Raw genomic sequence first — 16,030 nt, forward strand, 5'->3', positions numbered from 1 at the left:
GCATCTCCCCCAGGCTCTGGGAATTATTATCCCAGAGAACTGTTCTGCCATCATCCAGGTCCTGCAGAAGGAGTATATGAAGGTAAGATTTGTATCCTTTAATATCACATTTTATTGTATTTAATGTTTGCTAATGTATTGTATTTCTTTCCTCATTCCCTAATAGGGATGAGCTTCGAGTTCAAGTCAAACTCATGTGCCAAACAGCGAACAATTTGGGGTGTTCGCGGCAAATTCGAATGCCACGGAACACCCTTTAAAAGTCTATGGGAGAAATCAAAAGTGCTAATTTAAAAGGCTTATATGCAAGTTATTGTCATAAAAAGTGTTTGGGGACCTGGGTCCTGCCCCAGGGGAATTGGATCAATGCAAAAAAAGTTTTAAAAACTGACTTTTTTTCAGGAGCAGTGATTTTAATAATGCTTAAAGTCAAACAATAAAAGTGTAATATCCCTTTAAATTTCGTAGCTGGGGGGTGTCTATAGTATGCCTGTAAAGGGGCACATGTTTCCCGTGTTTAGAACAGTCTGACAGCAAAATGACATTTCAAAGGAAAAAAAGTCATTTAAAACTACTCGGGGCTATTGCATTGCCGGTCTGACAATACACAGAAAAGTTCATTGATAAAAACGACATGGGAATTCCCCACAGGGGAACCCAGAACCAAAATCTTAAAAAAAATGACGTGGGGTCCCCCTAAATTCCATACCAGACCCTTCAGGTCTGGTATGGATTTTAAGGGGAACCCCGCGCCAAAATTTTAAAAAAAAATGGCGTGGGGTCCCCCCAAAAATCCATACCAGACCCTTATCTAAGCCGGCAACCTGGCAGGCCGCAGGATGAGAGCAACCCCCCCTGAACCGTACCAGGCCACATGCCCTCAACATTGGGAGGGTGCTTTGGGGTAGCCCCCCAAAACACCTTGTCCCTATGTTGATGAGGACAAGCGCCTCTTCCCCACAACCCTGGCGGGTGGTTGTGGGGGTCTGCGGGCAGGGGGCTTATTGGAATCAGGAAGCCCCCTTTAACAAGGGGACCCCCAGATCCTGGCCCCTCATGTGTGAAATGGTAAGGGGGTACAAAAGTACCCCTACCATTTCATTAAAAAACTGTCAAAAATGTTAAAAACGATAAGAGACAGTTTTTGACAATTCCTTTATTTAAATGTCTTCTTCCTTCTTCCTTCTTCCATGCTGGCATGGAGGGAGGCTCCCGCTGTGTGATGTGTCTCCTCTTCTGATGGTTCTTAAATAATGGGGGGGTGGGGCCGCCCAGTGACCCCGCCCCCCTCTGACGCATGGGACATGACGGGACTTCCCTGTGGCATTCCCCGTGATGTCACAGGGAAGTCCCATCAAGTCACCGAGTGGCCCCGCCCCCATTATTTAAGAACCGTCAGAAGAGGAGATGCGTCACACAGTGGGAGCCTCCCTCCATGCCAGCATGGATGCGGAGCAGCCCAGAGAAGAAGATGAAGAGCGGGAGCCCCCCCCATGCCATGGGTGCGGAGCGGCCCGAGGAGAAGAAGATAGAAGACGCCGCGGAGGAGATGCTGGATGAGAACACCGGAGGAAGAACCAGAAGAGCCAGAAGAAGAAGATGAAGGAAGATGGAAGAAAGAAGAAGCATTTAAATAAAGGAATTGTCAAAAACTGTCTCTTGTCATTTTTGACAGTTTTTTAGTGAAATGGTAGGGGTACTTTTGTACCCCCTTACCATTTCACACGAGGGGGCGGGATCTGGGGGTCCCCTTGTTAAAGGGGTCTTCCAGATTCCGATAAGCCCCCCGCCCGCAGACCCCCACAACCACCCGCCAGGGTTGTGGGGATGAGGCCCTTGTCCTCATCAACATGGGGACAAGGTGTTTTGGGGGGCTACCCCAAAGCACCCTCCCAATGTTGAGGGCATGTGGCCTGGAATGGTTCAGGAGGGGGGGCGCTCTCTCGTCCCCCCTCTTTTCCTGCGGCCTGCCAGGTTGCATGCTCGGATAAGGGTCTGGTATGGATTTTTGGGGGGACCCCACGCCATTTTTTTTTTTTTTTTTAATTTTGGCACGGTGTTCCCCTTAATATCCATACCAGACCTGAAAGGCCTGGTATGGAATTTAGGGGACCCCCACGTCATTTTTTTTATTTTAATTTTGGTTCGGGGTTCCCCTGTGGGGAATTCCCATGCCGTTTTTATCAATGAACTTTTATGTGTATTGTCGGACCGGCAATGCAATAGCCACGAGTAGTTTTAAATGACTTTTTTCCTTTTGAAATGTCATTTTGCTGTGAGACTGTTCTAAACACGGGAAACATGCGCCCCTTTACAGGCATACTATAGACACCCCCCAGCTACGAAATTTAAAGGGATATTACACTTTTATTGTTTGACTTTAAGCATTATTAAAATCACTGCTCCTGAAAAAACGTCCGTTTTTAAAACTTTTTTTTTTGCATTGATACATGTCCCCTGGGGCAGGACCCAGGTCCCCAAACACTTTTTATGACAATAACTTGTATATAAGCCTTTAAAATTAGCACTTTTGATTATTCATGTTCGTGTCCCATAGACTTTAATGGTGTTCGCGTGTTCGAACTAACTTTTTTCCTGTTCGCATGTTCTGGTGCGAACCGAACAGGGGGGCGTTCGGCTCATCCCTATTCCCTAATTACCATGATTGTAATATGCTGTGAATGTCCCCTTTGTCCTCATGTATGCTGGATTTTTAGATAATTTTTTTTCTCCTTCATACATATTTGCCTTCACTTACCTCCCCAGCATGGTCTCCTGGCCCTATATTGACCTCATGTAGTCACTTAACAATGTATTTAATCAGCTCCATAGTAGTGCTTTACCCCAAACACCAACTAAAATGTTTTAAAATGTGATTTGTGCTTTAAATTCAGGCTGAGTGCCAGAGGCTTTTTTTGGGGGGTCCCCAAATCATTTTTAGCCCTCCCTCCCCCCAACTGCTAAGTCAGCTGATACCAATTCTCTATCTATCCTCAATCATCTATCTGCTGACTTTGCCAAATCCATACACACTATACCCATCTCTTTATTGGTCAGATTTATGGATGAATTCCCCAAAGCATGTAGTGCAAGGGCCTGGCTGTATACTTTCAAATGGTACTGTTTCAATTTTCTGTATACTATTATTATCTTGATAGGTAATAGCAGAATGTCCAAATGTGCTCAAATGTGTACAATGTGTATTTATCTCTTTGTATTATGACACTTCTTACCTGTCCAGTGGGCTGCCAATAGTGTAACTAAGGAGGGGCTGTTCAAAGTAATACCCATTATTTAGGCATTCATCTCTCAATCAAGTGGAGAGGGTTACCTGTCCAAGAGTCCCCCCCCCCATAATCTTAGAAATGGCCCATGAGAGGGGGGAGGGGGAATCTGATAGATGTACCTTATACTTTGGACTTTAAAAACTCCCTCAAATAAATGTTATCTTGATGTTGGCCAAGAATGTTTGTGTCTAATCTGCTTTCCCTGTTTATGTGCAAAATGACAATTTTTTTTTTGACTCCACAGTGTCCTTCCACGCCACAGGAATGGCAGACTGTGGCCTCCCACTTTGCCCAGCGGTGGGACTTTCCTAACTGTGGAGGGGCAAATGATGGGAAACACATCCACATCGTCCCACCACCCAACTTGGGGTCGTACTATTATAATTATAAGGGGTTCAATAGTATTGTGATGTTGGCAGTGGTGTCGGCTACTTATGAGTTCCTGTATGTGGACGTGGGTAAGAATGGCCAGATGTCCGATGGTGGAGTCATCACCCAGATGGAGTTCTACAGGCATCTCCAGAATGGCAGCTTGGACTTGCCACCTCCAGAAGAAAATGTGGAAGGACTCCCATCAGTCTTCGTTGCGGATGAAGCATTTGCGCTGGGGACCATCTTATGCGGCCATTCCCGATGATAACCCTCACCCCGGACCAGAAGGTTTTTACTTACCGGCTGGCCAGAGCCAGAAGAGTGGTGGAGGACACATTTGAAATCATGGCCAGCCGGTTCCGCCTATTTCTTACACCCATACATATGGCGGAGTATAAACTGAACCATATAATCTTGGTGTGCTGTGTTCTACACAACCTTTTACGGCAACATTCTGCCAACTATGCTGCCTCAGTTGGGCCTGAGGCTGGACTTCAAAATGAAACAACCCTGACGGCGCTTCAAAGTGGATTTGCCCTTAGGAAATAACACCCATTGTCACAGAAAACACCAATTAGAGCACCACAAAAGTGTTGTAGCGTTGAGACAATAATCCACACATTCTTGATTAATAATCTTTTTAATACCAGCACAATCACATGTGCATTTAGAAAAGGTTTTTAAAACAAACCAACATGTTTGTTGTATAACAATTTTTGGGGTCATATTAGAAAAAGTAGAAATGTCCATTTAAGATAAAACAGGCATGTTTAAAACCAACAAGAAAGACACAAATCTTGAACTTACAAAGTCCACTTTTGGTAGAACTTGAAGGCAATATCAGACATGAATATTTACAAACTGTGTTTGATATTGCGTTCAGATGGGGTGAAGTCACCCCAGGAAAAGCCAAATTTTGAAGATGCACACAAATTTACGAATGTCAACACGTGCTACCTGCGATCACGGGGGATCAAGGGACGTGTTTTGCGGGTGCAACCCCTTCCTCACAGCTACTTTATTATTGTGGAAGGGATTGCACCCCCAAAACGCATCCATTGATCTCCCATGATGGCAGATAGCACATGTTGACACACTGTGTGCCTCTTCAAAATTTGGCTTTTCTCAAATTTGTCAAAAAATTTCAAAAATTTGTAGCACACAAAAAACAAAGGGATTTGGAGGGGTTTTAAACTCTCCCTAAAACATCAATGATGTTCTTCATTTTTTGAAGAACATCATTGATGTTTTTCTTGATGTTTTCCAAGTCCCTATTACACCCCATGATCTCCCCGATCAGGATCTGTGCACTTTCCGAGGTGAAAGGATCTGGATCCACAACATCACGATCACCTAAAAAGATAGAAACCAAAAAACACCATGTATTATAAATATGCCGGCATCCATCTTTTACCTGAGCCTGTGGTCGCAGACACTCACCTGTTGTGCCAATTTCCACCACGTCTTCCTCCTCCTGCTCTGCTTGGCTTGGGTGGATTTCCCCTTCTTCCAGAGGTGGGGGGTCTCTGGTTTATATAGTATAATAAGGTAAGCACAAACTCAAAAAGTGATGAAAATTACATTTTATTGATTACAAAACACGTAATATCAAATATAGTAAAATCATGATCTACAAAAAGTACATTAGAGATACTTAATACTAAATATCGCTGATCCGCGAATTGCTGAAAAGATGCTAGAATATGCGGTAAGACAACATGTTTCGCAGTTTCCTGCTTCTTCGAGGGCGTCGCTTACATCTGTCGGTATCTCTAGATTACATAAATTCATATTAAGAACAATTCTATAGTTACATTATACAAGTACAATTTATTCGGCTAATAAAAGTGCTTACCCAATAGTAGTTACCAATGCCTAAAGTGGGGCGTGCATAGCCAGACTCACACCAAAAGGCTCAAACTGCTAACAGCCGACCGTGGTCATTACCCCAGGGCAGTCAGGGCCTAAGGGGTTGGAAAGTGGGATGTCGGATCACGTAATGGCCAACCTATTAAATAGGTATATCCTGTGTAGAAAGATATTTTTAACTACTTTTGCGGTAAAGGAGGGAGGTATTGATTAATGTGGTTCATAATACTATATATTAGGTTACTCTGACTTTTACTAGCTATGCATTGTAACGCATTTTAAATAATATAGGTTGTACTCATAACCATAGGGCACCACCCCACATGCCAATTAAAAATATAATGACCACCTAGGTGAGTCACCTTATATACCCATGAGAATAAATGGTTAATTTCAGAAATGGATCAACATATATATCTGTATTGCTATAGATGCCAAAGTGTCAGCTTGTATAAATAGCTGACACATATTTAGCATTCACCACAGGGTGCATTCATATGATTAATAGTGGCATATAGAGCATTTTATGAGCACTATAATGTGGGTTTGTATTAGTCAATGAGATAATGCAATATTGAATTGCAGTTTACACAAATTAGGTCATGTCAGAGTTTAGTTAATCCATAATCAGTGAGCTATCCATCTATAATTTACCTCTTGTTATTGTGAATGTGAGATGGCTTCAGGGCCAAAGCCCTCCGGATAAGGTCCGCTGTGTCTGCTGCCATGAAGCTGGCTCAAGGAGACGCTAGTTGCGTCTCCTTAAATCTCCATGATCCCCCCAGAAGCAGAGGGTCAGCTGACCCCTGACTTTGCTTCCGGAGTGGGAGCCCCTGCCCCGAGACTGGCCGTCATTACATCAGCGCACACCACGCAACTAGATCGTGCACGGGGAGGGAGGAAGGGAGATGACATAGCCCTAACCTCCCACCAGGGGCGCCCGAACATCCACACTTATTTCTCGATCACCGCCGGCTGAGCAGAAGAGCCCCCGATGTGAGGTGCCAGGCAGGCCACTCAGCATCAATACCGTTACAAATCTAAGTCACACCAATTCATATGCACAGGAGCAATAAAGATGTGCACAATGTATACAAACATTTGTAAGTTATCATTTTCATTAAACATTGTTAGTATATTATAAACATGATTGACTTTATGGTGCTGCAGAGTCAGGTAATAGTATTTTTACCACCAACATGTTCCTGTTCAATGGCTCCACTTACCTCCAGGTACAGGGGGTAGCGATGGGGACTTCATGTGCCCCATCATATGCCAACCTGTACCTGGGGGGGTGGGAGCGGGAACTGTTTTCGGATGACGGCGCCGCGGTACATCTTCGCCACATTTTATTGTGGCGAAGGTTTATCGATGATGTGCTGCTCATCTGGACAGGATCTGCTCAGGAACTGTCAGAATTTATGATGTTCATATCAAACAACAACTTTAACCTCAAATTCACTATTCAATCTGACACCAATAGTATAGCTTTTTTAGTTCTACCTCTCTTCATTAGGAGTGATGGCTCCATTTATAGTAACTTATATAGGAAAGAAACAGCGGGGAACACTATCCTACATAGAAACCCAACCAACTACTAAATTTGTTACCACTTTTAGTGCACATCAAAAAATCTTTTGGCAACTTATGGCAAACAACTGGCATTTTTTATCAGAAGATCCAATTGTATCTAAATACGTGGCAAACAGACCAGAAATCATTTATAGGAAATCCCGGTCAATCAGGGATAGTCTGGTACATAGTCACTTTGCACCCGCCGCTCCCCTTCTAGGAGAGGCAGGTGGAAAGGGGACATTTAAATGCGGTGGTTGCGATCAGTGCCCGTGGATCAGAGAGGGCACTGGCTGTCCCTTACCGAGAGGTGGGTACTACAAGTCCAAAACATACGCAGATTGCAATACCATCGGCATAGTCTATCTTGCAATGTGCTTATGTGGCGCATTTTATATTGGCAAGACGAAACGCCCGTTTGCAAAACGGATTCAGGAACACCTCTACTACCTTGATGCGGGGTTACTATATACCCCAATCTGTAAGCATGTTGGATTAAATCACAGTTATGATCCTACATTTATATCATTTTTTGCATTGGAGGTGATTTCAGAATCCGATAGAGGAGGGGACTTTGATAAGAGGATCCTCCAACATGAGGCTAGATGGATCTTTAGCCAAAGAGCTACCTATCCACCGGGCTTGAATACTGCTTTGTCATTTAAACCATTTTTATGAATGAACAACACCAATTTGATAATATTCGATCGGATCCCTTTTTTTTTTTTTTTTTGGTACCTCATACTTGGTGGCACATTAATCAATTAAGGGGTTTTTGATCCTGTCTCCATAAATATAATGCAGACCCTGTATATATTTAGCCTGATTGGTAAAACATTGCTTGATCGACTGGCATGTCTCTATATGACATATCTGGCCTGCTGAATGGCATCAGTGGGACTTAGATTCCTAACAGGATATGGCAAATAATCTTTCCCCCTCTCTCCCCTCTCCCTTCCTCTTCACAATATTTATAGTTTTTCTTTTCCCTAATTCCGTTTTTTTCTTTTTTTTTTTTTTTTCCCCCCTCCCCTTCTTTCCAATGGATACTATTACCTGACTCTGCAGCACCATAAAGTCAATCATGTTTATAATATACTAACAATGTTTAATGAAAATGATAACTTACAAATGTTTGTATACATTGTGCACATCTTTATTGCTCCTGTGCAAATGAATTGGTGTGACTTAGATTTGTAACGGTATCAATGCTGAGTGACCTGCCTGGCACCTCACATCGGGGGCTCTCCTGCTCAGCCGGCGATGATCGGGAAATAAGTATGGATGTTCGGGCGCCCCTGGCGGGAGGTTAGGGCTATATTATCTCCCTTCCTCCCTCCCCGCGCATGATCTAGTTGCGTGGTGTGCGCTGACGTAATGACAGCCAGTCTCGGCCGTCTTGCGCATGCGCAATGCAGGGGCTCCCGCTCCGGAAGCAAAGTCAGGGGTCAGCTGACCCTCTGCTTCCGGGGGGATCACGGAGATTTAAGGAGACGCGACTAGCGTCTCCTTGAGCCAGCTTCACGGCAGCAGACACAGTGGACCTTATCCGGAGGGCTTTGGCCCTGAAGCCATCTCACATTCACAATAACAAGAGGTAAATTATAGATGATAGCTCACTGATTATGGATTAACTAAACTCTGACATGACCTAATTTGTGTAAACTGCAATTCAATATTGCATTATCTCATTGACTAATACAAACCCACATTATAGTGCTCATAAAATCCTCTATATGCCACTATTAATCATATGAATGCACCCTGTGGTGAATGCTAAATATGTGTCAGCTATTTATACAAGCTGACACTTTGGCATCTACAGCAATACAGATATATATGTTGATCCATTTCTGAAATTAACCATTTATTCTCATGGGTATATAAGGTGACTTTACTCACCTAGGTGGTCATTATATTTTTAATTGGCATGTAGGGTGGTGCCCTATGGTTATGAGTACAACCTATATTATTTAAAATGTGTTACAATGCATAGATAGTAAAAGTCAGAGTAACCTAATATATAGTATTATGAACCCCATTAATCAATACCTCCCTCCTTTACCGCAAAAGTAGTTAAAAATATCTTTCTACACAGGATATACCTATTTAATAGGTTGGCCATTACGTGATCTGACATCCCACTTTCCAACCCCTTAGGCCCTGACTGCCCTGGGGTAATGACTGCGGTCGGCTGTTAGCAGTTTGAGCCTTTTGGTGTGAGTCTGGCTATGCAAGCCACACTTTAGGAATTGGTAACTACTATTGGGTAAGCACTTTTATTAGCCGAATAAATTGTACTTGTATAATATAAGTATAGAATTGTTCTTAATATGAATTTATGTAATCTAGAGATACCGACAGATGTAAGCGATGCCCTCAAAGAAGCAGGAAACTGCGAAACATGTCGTCTTACCGCATATTCTAGCATCTTTTCAGCAATTCGCGGATCAGCGATATTTAGTATTAAGTATCTCTAATGTACTTTTTGTAGATCATGATTTTACTATATTTGATATTACGTGTTTTGTAATCAATAAAATGTAATTTTTATCACTTTTTGAGTTTGTGCTTACCTTATTATACAGATAACATGGTCCACTGAAAAAATCCCATTTCTTATGAGGCAGCCTAGGCTCCCTCTCTTAGTTTCTATTTGCGAATTAATTATTAGGGATTGGGGACCCATATCTGTATCTGGAAATAATCCAACATTAATCACTATCTCATTATGATTTTTATCCAGCATTGCCTCCGTCTTTGTTTGGTTCTGAGCCCTTAATAAAGGAATTTTTGTTTCAATTATACTCGCCTATGTGTGTTTTCTTTCAAAAAGGACAGTTTGTTTGTGAGGAGTCAGGTACATTTCAAAAATTCAATGTGAAATTAACAAGGGACACCAACACCAAACAATCTCCTTGAGATTAAATAATACAAGATATCAATGGTGTTGTGGTAACTTGACACACAAAACACACACAAAAATATTATGGAGTAAAACTAAAAATAAAATAAAACAAAGATCAGCCTTGAAAAAAATACAACCCCCCCCCCCAAAAAAAAACAGCCTTGAAAAAAAATAAATAAATAAAACAACAAAAAAGAAATTTGGTCAGATGTGACAAATCAAAATATATTGAGGGAATCACGATAAATAATAAAGAAAGAAGTTTGTGAGAAGTCTGTGTGAATATCAGCAGCAAAACTACTTCATTCTTCTCACATTATAAAGAAGAAGAGAGTGCGCTGTATTAAACCATTTTTTACATGGCAGCATGACGAAAGTGCTGTATCCATTCCGAACGCTAATTTTACCAGACCGAGCTGTTCCGTTTCGGAATTTCTTCTGAGCATGTGTGGCACTTTGTGCGTCGGAATTGTCCACACATGATCAGAATTGACGCGATCGGATTTTGTTGTCGGAAAATTTTATAGCCTGCTCTCAAACTTTGTGTGTCGGAAAATACGATGGAAAAAGTCCGATGGAGCCCACACACGGTCGGAATTTCCGACAACATGCTCCGATCGCACATTTTCCGTCGGAAAATCCGACCATGTGTACGGGGCATAAGTGTTTGACAAGGTGGTATGCTACCTCTGACAAACTAAGTAAATATTTATAAAACTCTTGACTCGCGCTAGTGACAAACAAATAGGTATAAAAGTGATAAAGCATCGCCTTTAGACTGAATTCAAATATATGTATGGTCATATATCATATAGATAAGCATGTGCAATAAAACAATAAGACTAGCATCAAAGCTACAATATAATGTGCAGCAATAAAGAAAAATTAGTGTTAGTCCATATGTGAACACCCGAGTATTATATTAAATGAAGTGAAGGTCCTGTTGTATAAGAACACAAGTGCTTGGGTCCAACACCATATGTAGAGTGACTGGCCACTTACCAGAGACCCATGACCCCCCGTTACAGAGGGTCTGAGTGAGCTGTTGGATCTTATTGCTCCGGATCACCATAAAGCCGAGATGAAAAGCTGGGATGAAACATCAGGGACCTTGGTGTGGATGGATGGATCCATGAAAAATCTGGCTCTCAGCAGAGTGATGTAACCATGTATGGAAAAGAAGGGGGCTCCAATAGTGTAAAATCTTAAGGCTTTATTAAAAACAAATAAAGTATACACTCACATGTAAAATCGGAAATAAGCGTTCTTGGAAAAACAGTCTGGAGCACCGGCCGGATGCTCACAGACAGCCCGTCCTACTGGTATCACAACATCGGTGGGAGGTGACACGATCACGTTGCTCAGCCCTACATGGCATTTCATAAGCAAATTTCGTCTTCCAGGGGCATGGGTGGCACATCGCATCACCTCCCTAAATAGTAAAAAGAAAAAAACAAGCCTCATTCTGGGTTCCCCCGCATCGGCGGACTTCCGCATTGGCCTGAATTGCAAATATGAGTAGTTCAACTGCACGTGCGCACCCTTGATCACAGTCTAGCATTGAGTGCTACTACGTCAGACGACTCATCTAGTGAGCCCGAACGTAAGCCGTAACCTCTCGGATGCGCATGGGCACCTGTGGGCCATATAGATCTAATGAAGCTCACAGAGTCTAGACACTGATTCTACCAAAAATTGTGTTGTGTGCCTTTGTCTCGTCAAAGTAATGTATGCCCAATCTTAGAACGGATGTATTAAATCCGGACGGGGGCAAATACAACAAAGACAGAGATATTGAAAGTTGAGAACCTGACATGAGCCGTGACACAAATCAAAAAGAATCAAAAATTGAATCTAAGGGGACATTCAGAAAGAAAATATCCCTTTTGTCAAACTTTGTTAAGATTTATTCATATTTGATTATATTTTTTACTTTGGTTGCACTCAACTAATATTAATTTGTTTTTCTGAGTTCATCTATCTATCTATCTATCTATCTATCTATCTATCTATCTATCTATCTATCTATCTATCTATCTATCTATCTATCTATCTATCTATCTATCTATCTATCTATCTATCTATCTATCTATATATATATATATATATATATACTTTACATCACATTTTTTGTTTGTAATTATCAGGATGGCCACTAGGGGCTTTTTTCCTTCTGAATGTCCCCTTAGATTCAATTTTTGATTCTTTTTGATTTCTCTTTAAAAAATTGTGAAGTATGCAGCATGCAAGAACTATGTGGTTCAGTTTGTACTCCGCCATATTTATTGCCATAAGAAATAGGCTGAACCGGCTGGCCATTATCCCAAAGGCATTCTCCATGACTCTTCTGGCTCTGGCCAGCTGGTAATTAAAAACCCTCTTCTTTGGGGTGAGGGTCCTCTAGGGGAATGGCCTCATCAGGTGATCACCCAGACCAAATGCTTCATCAGCGATAAAAACAAATGGGAGTCCTTCAATTTTCTCTTCTGCAGGTTCCAATCTCAAGCACCACTCTGGAGACGTCGGTAGAACTCGGTCTGGGCAAATACTCCACCATCCAACATCCAGCCATTCTTCCCCACGTCCACATAGAGAAACTCGTATGTCGCCGACACTACCGCCATCAACACAATACTATTGAAACCCTTATAATTAAAATAGTATGACCCTGAGTGAGGTGGTGGGATGATGTGGACATTTTTCCCTTTCGATTACCCCTCCGCAGTTAGGAAAGTCCCAACGCAGAGCAAATTGGGATACCACAGTCTGCCATTCCTGTGGCGTTGAAGGAAACTGTGGAGTCAAAAAATAAAAAAAAAAATATTAGTACTTTTGCACATAACATTGCAAGCAGATTGGACACAAACATTCTCGGCCAACATCAGTATAACATTTATTTTAAGGAGTTACATAGTTACATAGTTAGTCAGGTTGAAAAAAGACACAAGCCCATCCAGTTCAACCTTAAAAACAATATATAAAAAATATGGTACAATCCAATATACCCAATTTTATATCCTCACTTGATCCAGAGGAAGGCAAAAAACCCCAGCAGAGCATGCTCCAATTTGCTACAGCAGGGGAAAAAATTCCTTCCTGATCCCCCAAGAGGCAATCGGATTTTCCCTGGATCAACTTTACCTATAAATGTTAGTACCCAGTTATATTATGTACATTTAGGAAAGTATCCAGGCCTTTCTTAAAGCAATCTACTGAGCTGGCCAGAACCACCTCTGGCGGGAGTCCATTCCACATTTTCTCCGCTCTTACTGTGAAGAAACCTTTTCGTATTTGGAGATGAAATCTCTTTTCCTCTAGATGTAAAGAGTGCCCCCTTGTCCTCTGGGTTGACCGTACAGAGAATAACTCAACACCAAGTTCACTATATGGACCCCTTATATATTTAAAGACAAAAATATAAGGTCCACTTATCAGATTCCTCACCCCCTCTAATGGCTCATTGGAAACATTTTAGGAGGGGTGAGGGTTATAAATGATTTTTGGACCCTAAAAAAAGCCTCTGGCACTCTGCCTGAATTTAAGGACAACAATAACATTTGGACACATTTTAGGGGGTGTTTAGGGTAAAGCACTGCAATGGAGCTGACAAAATACATTGTTAAGTGACTAGGCTAGGTGTATATGGGTCCAGGATAGCATGCTGGGGAGGTTAGTGAAGGTAAATATGCATTAAGGACAAAAAAGGAGCATTAAAAGCTTACAGCATGCATGGGCACAAAGGGGACATTCACAGCATATCACAATCATGGTAATTAGGGAATGATGAAGGAAATACAAAACATTAGCATACATTAAATACATAGAATGTGATGTTAAAGGAGAAAACTTACCCTAATATAGTCCTTCTGCAGGACCTGTATGATCGCAGAACAGGTCTCTGGAATAATGATCCCCAGAGCCTGGGGGGGAGATGCCTGTAGAGAACTTGAAGTCCTGGAGATTTCTCCCCATCGCCAAGTACCGCAACATGGTGACTAGCCTCTGCTCCAGAGTGATGGATTGCCACATGCAGGTGTCCTGCTTCATAATATAAGGGGACAGCAAAGCCAACAGATGGTGAAAAAGGGGGCCGTCATCCGGAGACAATTCCTGAAATCATCAGGGTTATTCTCCTGGATCTCAAGCAGCAAAGGCATATGTGAGAATTAGTCACGCTGGAGCAACCAATTCTTGGTCCATGAACTTCTCCCCACCCTGTTCATGGACTGGGCTTGGGTCAAAGCAAGAACCCCAACATCAAGCCCCTGCATAGTAGATCCAGGAGAATAACCCTGATGATTTCAGTAATCTTTTTCACTGTCTGTTGGCTTTGCTGTCCCCTTATATTATGAAGCAGGACACCTGCATGTGGCAAGCCATCACTCCAGAGCAGAGGCTAGTCACCATGTTGCGGTACTTGGCGATGGGGAGAAGTCTCCAGGACCTCAAGTTTTCTACAGGCATCTCCCCCAGGCTCTGGGGATCATTATTCCAGAGACCTGTTCTGCGATTATACAGGTCCTGCAAAAGGACTATATTAGGGTAAGTTTTCTCCTTTAACATCACATTCTATGTATTTAATGTATGCTAATGTTTTGTATTTCTTTCATCATTCCCTAATTACCATGATTGTAATATGTTGTGAATGTCCCCTTTGTGCCCATGCATGCTGTAAGCTTTTAATGCTCCTTTTTTGTCCTTAATGCATATTTGCCGATGAGTACGTACCTGCAACATGGCTTCAATATGGTCGGCTGGTCAGAATGAACTAACAGAATGCACTGAAGAACAGAAAGCCCTGTGAAGAGCGAGCTGAAAATCAGAAACGAGCAGACAAGAACGCACTGAAAAACAGATACGAACGGACTACACGCACTGAAAACCAGAAACAAACCCACAAGCACAAACTGAAGAGCATTAATGGACTGAAAAGCATGAGTCTGAAAAGCGCGAATTGTCTCTCACCAAACTTCTACTAACACGATATAAACACAAAATAAACAAGGAGCACAAAGGGTGGCGCACTGGCTATTGAACTTCCATTTTCTAGTCCTGTCCTACGTGTTGTACATCACTGTTCTTGACGGTCGGAATTTGGTGTGACCATGTGTATGCAGGACAAGCTTGAGGAAGCCGGTAAGCCACGCTACGCACTATACACCATCACGCTATTACGCCCCATGTTCTCTTGGTATACGGGTGTTTTGTTATTGTTTTAACTTGCTTTTTTACTGTGTTTTTATGGCAGAGAGTGTTCCCACCCTATCTTCTTGAGCAATAAAGGCTTTTTATTTCTTTTTTATTTCTACTACTACACCATTGGAGTCTTTTTCGTTTTTTACACTCACGGTCACCCCGACCAATGAGTGTTCTTTCCAGATCGGGATTCCGGGTCTGCTTGCCACTGGAACGCTACAGACACTCAATGATACAGACGCATAGGAGGTCCATCTGTCCCTGCAGAGGGCTGTATCTGCCTGCCAGTAAGACCTTGCTCTTTAGGAGGTCCACCTTTTCTGGTAAGGGCACAGTCTTAACGTTTTTGGATTCACCTCCAGTTTGGGGACCCTCTATACACCTCCCTCTTCCCCTCCTTTTTTCCCTTTGGGTGAAGGTGGATAAACTTTGGATTCTTGATCTTCTTCTATTGGATCTGCTTGCCCTCATCAAGTGTTTTTTTCTGCTTTGATCTATGAATGGATTTTTATATTGTATCAATATTCTTTTTGATGAGTATATGAACTTTATACACTTCCATTTCTATTGGTCACTTTTTTTTACATTTTCACATGTATTATCTATGATCACCTTTTATGTCCCTAATGATAATACTTTTACTGCAAGCGTACTTACACCTTTTTACCATTTGTTAAGGACATGGATTACTGTATTGTACTGGAGTACTGTGTCCTGTGGTCTGCTGAGACCAAGATAAAAGTATTTGGTTCAGATGGTGTCAAGCGTGTGTGGCGGCAACCAGGTTAGCAGTACAAAGACAAGTGTGTCTTGCCTACAGTCAAGC

Source organism: Aquarana catesbeiana, linkage group LG02 (genome assembly GCF_042186555.1).
Source record: "Aquarana catesbeiana isolate 2022-GZ linkage group LG02, ASM4218655v1, whole genome shotgun sequence".
Lineage (NCBI taxonomy): Eukaryota > Metazoa > Chordata > Amphibia > Anura > Ranidae > Aquarana > Aquarana catesbeiana.